Source organism: Pan paniscus, chromosome 2 (genome assembly GCF_029289425.2).
Source record: "Pan paniscus chromosome 2, NHGRI_mPanPan1-v2.0_pri, whole genome shotgun sequence".
Classification (NCBI taxonomy): Eukaryota; Metazoa; Chordata; class Mammalia; order Primates; family Hominidae; genus Pan; species Pan paniscus.
Window position 1 is genome coordinate 8,692,976 of NC_085926.1, and position 6,854 is coordinate 8,699,829.

General features: G+C 44.7%; 1 pseudogene; it reads left to right on the forward strand.

Annotated features, from left to right (window-relative positions):
• Positions 1-5,489: 5,489 nt before the first annotated feature.
• Positions 5,490-6,500, forward strand: LOC129397526 (olfactory receptor 7E24-like; annotated as a pseudogene).
• Positions 6,501-6,854: the final 354 nt, after the last annotated feature.

Here is a 6,854-nt window from a genome sequence, read left to right on the forward strand (position 1 = left end):
TGTGTAGAAGTGTTGGACTCAATTGACTCTAGCAGACCTGACCTCCGGGGCCAGCCTTGGGCATCAGTAGACTGGGAACTATACCTGGATGGGAGCAACTTCTTCAACCCCCAAGAAGAGAGAGGTGCAGGGTATGCAGTGATAACCCTGGGCACTGTTGTTGAAGCCAGATCGTTGCCCCAGGCCACTGCAGCCCAGAAAGCTGAACTCATTGCTTTCACTGGGGCCTTAGAACTCAGTGAGGGTGAGACTGTCAACATTTACACTGATTCCCGGTATGTCTTTTTAACCCTTCAAGTGCATGGAGCATGATAGAAAGAAAAGAGCCTACTGAACTCTGGGGGAAAAGACAGAAAATATCAACAAGAAATCTCGCAATGATTAGAAGCAGTGTGGAAACCCCACAAGGTGGCAGTTATGCATTGCAGAGGACACCAGCGAGCTTCCACCTTGCTGGGTTTGGGGAATTCCCGCGCTGACTCAGAGGCTCGAAAAGCAGCATCTGCCCCCTTTCGGGCATCAGTGCTCCCTCAAGCACCTGATCTTGGCCCTACTTCTTCTAAAGAAGAAAAGGACTTTCTCCAGGTAGAGGGAAGCACAAGTGATGGAGGAAGGATGGATTCGGTTACCAGATGGGAGAGTAGCTGCGCCACAGTTGCTAGGAGCTGCAGTTGTACAAGAAACCACCCATCAAGGTCAGGAGTCACTGGAAAAATTGTTAGGCCAGTATTTCTACATCTCACATTTGTCAGCCCTTGCCAAAATGGTGAGGCAGCGGTGTGTTACCTGCCGACAGCATGATGCGAGGCAAGGTCCAGCCGTTCCGCCCGGCATACGAGCTTATGGAGCAGCCCCCTTTGAAGATCTCCAGGTAGACTTCACAGGGATGCCAAAGTGGGGAGGTAACAAGTATTTACTAGTTCTTGGGTGTACCTACTCTGGGTGGGTGGAGGCCTATCCAACACGAACTGAGAAAGCTCGTGATAACCCCTGTGCTTCTTCGAAATCTGATTCCTAGATTTCGACTGCCCTTACGGATCGGCTGAGATAACGGGCCTGCGTTTTTGGCGGCCTTGGTACAGAAGACGGCAAAGGTATTGGGGATCACACGGAAACTGCCTGCCACCTCCCGGCCTCAGAGTTCCGGAAAGGTGGAATGGATGAATCGGACTTTCAAAAATAGTACTATTGTCTTCCCCGCTGGATATTTAAAACAACACCACAAGGGGCGTCAAACTACCTGCTAAATTTGAGGGAATGTTATCCTCTCCCCACCTCCCCTGGCCCCGGATATTAGAGACAATAACACAGGGGTAATGTACACCCACTGTTTTATTGGGAGTAATATCATCCTCTCCCTTCTTGGATATTAGGAACAATACCACACTGTACGTGTACGCCTGTTGCGAAATTCAATGGAATGTCATCCTGTGCCTCCCTGGATATGATGAACAATATCACGGGGGATGTACAACTTCTGAGATATTGGGAGTGATATCATCCTCTCCCCTCTGGAAGTTAGGGACAATATCACAGGGGTAGTGTACACCCTCTGGGATGTGGGGACTAATATCCTCCCGCCCACTGGATATTAAAAACCATATCACAAGGGGCGTGTACACACACTTCGATATTGGTATTAATACCATCCTCTCCCTCTTTGGATATTCGGTGCCATATTTCAGGTGGGGTATATACCACCTGCAATATTGGAAGTAATATGATTTTCTCCCCCCCAGATATCAGAAACAATATCGCAGGGAAGTGTCAGCAACTCCTGCGATATTTGGAGTAATATCATCATCTCCCCTCACGAATATTAAGAACAATATCATAGGGGTGGGGGGTGTACACCCCCTTTCATATTTGATATCATCCTCTTCGCCCCTGGATATCAGGAACAATATCAGGAAGGGATGTACAGACCCTGCGACCTTTGCTGTCATATAATTCTCTCTCCCCTAGATATTAGGAAAAATGTCACTGGGAATGTGAACAGCCCTGCGATATTGAGAGTAGTATCATCCTCTGCCCCCTTGCATATTGGGAACAACATCACAGGTGGGGTGTACTCCCTCTGTGATATTGGGAATGAAAGTTTCCTCTCTTCCCCTGGACATTAGGAAGGGTATCAGAGGGGGAGGGTGTACATTCCCTGCGATATTCAATGTAAGCTTATCCTCTCCCTCCCAGGGTATTCAGAATAATAGGACCGGAGGGGTGTACACCCTCTGCGATATTGACAGTCATATCATCCTCTTTCGCTCTGGATATTAGGAACAATATCACAGGGTTGTGTACACCCTCTGTGATATTGGGAGTGATATCATCCTCTCTCCCTGTGGATATTAGGAAGAGTATCACAGGGCTGTGTAAACCCCCTGCGGTACTGGGAGTAATATCATCCTCTCTCCCTCTGGATATGAGGAAGATTTTCCCAGGGGTGTGTACACCCCCTGCGATATTGGGAGTAATATCATCCTCTCCACCCAGGAAATGACTAACAAGGTCACGGGGGGGTGTACTCCCACTGTGACATTGGGAGTAATGTCATCCTCCCCAAACCTGGATGTTAGCAACGAGATCACAGAGGGGGTGTACACACCCTGCGACATTGGAAGTAATATGATCCTCTCCCCACCTGGATATTGGGAAAGATATCACAGAGCGGGTATACATTTCCTATGCTGTTGGGAGTGACATCATTCTTTTCCTTTCTGGATATTAGGAAGAATATCACAGGGGTGCTGTACAATTACTTCGATATTGGGAGTAATATCAACCTCTATTTTCCTGGATATTGGGCACAGAAACACGAAAGGGTGTACAACCCCTGCGATATTGGGAGTAATAGCATACTCTCCTTCCCTGGATGCTAGAAAACAATATCCTCAGGGCTGAACACCCCCCGCGATATTGGGAGTCATATTTACTCCTTCACAGGCCATTTGGAACAATATCATGGGGGGTGTTTACAAACAGGGGTGGTGTACACCCCCTGTAATATTGGGAGTAACATCATTCTCTCCACCTCCAGAAATTAAGAACAATATCCCGGCGGGAGTTGGTACACCCCCAGTGATATTGGGAATAATGTCATCCTCTCCTTCCCTGGATATTCGGCACAGTATCACAGGGGGGTGTACACCTTCTGTGATATTGGAAGCAACATCATCCTCTTCCCCGCTGGATATTAGAAAAAATATCACTCATGGTGTACACCCCCTGTGATATTAGCAAGAATATTACAGGGTGTACACCCACTCGGACTTTAGGAGAAACAGCTCCCTAAAATGTCACAAATAATATCACAAGGTATACAGTAATATCTCCCTAGGATATGACAAATACCATCACAGGGTGCACACCCACTGTGATAACAGGAGTAATACGTCCCAAGGATACTACCAATAATATCACAAGGCCGTACACCCACTATGACACAGGGAGTGATATCTCCCTAGGATATTACGAATAACATCACAGAATGTACACCCATGGTGTGCACCCACGGTGATATTAGGAGTAATATCAACCCAGGACATAACCATAACCAACAACACCACAGGGAATACAGACATGATGTACACCCACAGTGATGTTATGAGAACCATCTCCCTAGGATAATACCAATAACATCACAGAGTGTACACACACGGTATACACCCACTGTGGCACTAGGAATAATAACTTTCTAAGATATTATGAATAGCATCAGAGAACATAAACACATGCTGTACACCCAGTGTAACTTTAGGCATAATTTCTCCCTAGGATATTGCCAGTAACATCTCACTGTGTACACACGTGGTGTACACCCACTGTGACATTAAGGGTAATATCCCCCTAGGATATGATGAAAAACATCACAGGGCATCCACCCATGATGTACACACACTGTGATGTTAGGAATAATATCTCCCTGGGATATTATGAATAATACCACAGGGTGTACAGAAACTGTGATATTAGAGGTAATGTGTCTCTAGGATATGATGAATAATATCACAGGGTGTACACCCACTGTGATATTAGGAGAAATATCTCTCTGGGATATTACGAATTATATCACAGAGTGTACACACATGGTGTACACCCACTTTGATATTAGGAGTAATATCTTCCTACGACATTACAAATAACATCGCAGAGTGTACACCCACTGTAATATTAGGAATCGTATCTCCCTAGGTGATTACAAATAATATCACAGGTTGTACACTCACTGTGATATTAGGAGTAATATCTACCGAGTAGATAACAAAGAACATCACAGGGTGTACACCCACTTTGATATTAGCTGTAATATTTTTCTAAGTTGTTACAAATCATATCACAGGGTGTACAAACAGGGTGTACACTCACTGTGATATCAGGAGTCATATCTCCTTAATATATTATGAAAAATATCACAGGGTGTACACCCACTGTATTATTAAGAATGATATCTCTGTAGGATATTACAATTAATATCACAGGGTGTGCAGCCACTGTGATATTAGGAGCAACATCTTTCTAGGATATTACAAACAATATCACAGTGTGTACGCCCACTCTGATGTCAGGAGCAATATCTCCCTAGGATATCCAAAATAATATCACAGGGTGTACAATCTCTGCCTTCCAGGTTCTAAGGGATTCTCCTGCTTCAGCCTCCCGAGTAGCTAGGGTTACCCGCCACCACGCCCGGCTAATTTTTTTTTATTTTCACTAGAGACGGGGTTTCACCACGTTGGCCAGGCTGGTCTGGAACTCCTGACCTCAGGTGATTCGTCGGCCTCGGCCGCCCAAAGTGCTGGGATTACAGGTGTGAGCCATGGCGCTCGGCCAAGAGTTATATATTCAATTCATTTGGAAACACAGCTCCCATATTTGAGTGTGCATGTACTTTATGAAGAAATGATGTCAGAAAACCTAAGGATGATAATAAATATGAAAAGTAACTGGCATGTTAAAAGGTCTTCCGATTAAGAACTCTAAGGTTCGATTTCATTTTTACATAATGCGGTCCTAGCTCTTGTATCATCCTTTTACATATTCCACATCAAAGGAATTTGTAGCACGGTGTCAAAATAAAATAGAGTGTATTTCACTGCTTCTTAATTTCTTTCAATTAGGCAGAGATCTTTTTCTTAAAGAGAGAAGAGCATCTTCACTGCATTTTATTTTTTCTGAAAAGAGTAGGCCATATTTTACTGAGATCACAGATTTGTTATATATGACGTTTTGGTCTTCTAACATTCTTCAGTGGATTTTCTCTAAAGTAGTATGTACAGAAGGAGTTGAAAAGAAAAAAGTAAATCATGTAATAATTCTGAGATTTTTGGGTTTGTCACAACTGAGAAATATTGCTGATGGTGTATGGTCCTCAAGTGTGAAAATGTTCCATGTGAATTGTTTGCATCCAAAATATACACACAGCATTAAGGGCTGGTTTTTGTCTTTCATTTTTCCAATCCTCTTTTCTTCCCAAGGTGTCCAAGTCACAGCCACGGAATCTCACAGGTGTCTGAGAATTCCTCCTCATGGGACTCTCAGAGGATCCAGAACTGCAGCCCGTCCTCGCTGGGCTGTCCCTGTCCATGTATCTGGTCACGGTGCTGAGGAACCTGCTCAGCATCCTGGCTGTCAGCTCTGACTCCCACCTCCACACCCCCATGTACTTCTTCCTCTCCAACCTGTGCTGGGCTGACATCGGTTTCACTTCGGCCACGGTTCCCAAGATGATTGTGGACATGCAGTCGCATAGCAGAGTCATCTCTTATGTGGGCTGCCTGACACGGATGTCTTTCTTGGTCCTTTTTGCATGTATAGAAGACATGCTTCTGACTGTGATGGCCTATGACTGCTTTGTAGCCATCTGTCGCCCTCTACACTACCCAGTCATCGTGAATCCTCACCTCCGTGTCTTCTTAGTTTTGGTGTCCTTTTTCCTTAGCCTGTTGGATTCCCAGCTGCACAGTTAGATTGTGTTACAATTCACCTTCTTCAAGAATGTGGAAATCTCTAATTTTGTCTGTGAGCCATCTCAACTTCTCAAGCTTGCCTGTTCTGACAGCGTCATCAATGGCATATTCATATATTTCGATAGTACTATGTTTGGTTTTCTTCCCATTTCAGGGATCCTTTTGTCTTACTATAAAATTGTTCCCTCCATTCTAAGGATTTCAACATCAGATGGGAAATATAAAGCCTTCTCCACCTGTGGCTCTCACCTGGCACTTGTTTGCTTATTTTATGGAGCAGGCATTGGCGTGTACCTGACTTCAGCTGTGTCACCACCCCCCAGGAATGGTGTGGTGGTGTCAGTGATGTACACTGTGGTCACCCCCATGCTGAACCCTTTCATCTACAGCCTGAGAAACAGGGACATTCAAAGCACCCTGCGGAGGCTGCTCAGCAGAACAGTCGAATCTCATGATCTGTTCCATCCTTTTTCTTGTGTGGGTGAGAAAGGGCAACCATATTAAATCCCTACATCTGCAAATCCTGCCCCTTAATCACATTATTTTTGTGGCTTGATGGCTTTTATTCCTTTCTGCATTTCCTATGTGAATATTGTTTTCTTCGTTATACCTTTCACTGGAATGGGTGAGGATTCTGGGATCCTTTGTTTAGCAGAAACCTCATGACTGAATCCTCTATACCTAGGTGGCCTCCTTTAGTTTCTGAGCAATAACCCTGTCATCCAGGTGGAATCACAACCATCTTTTTATATACGTGAAGTCCTCACTTCATTTTGGAATTCCCTGAAAATTGCCTTTATGGAAACAATGTACAGCAGGTCCTCCAACACCATTGGTGCGTTCAAAGTTGTGTAGTTATAATGTTGGTGAGGAATAAGTGGTTTCACT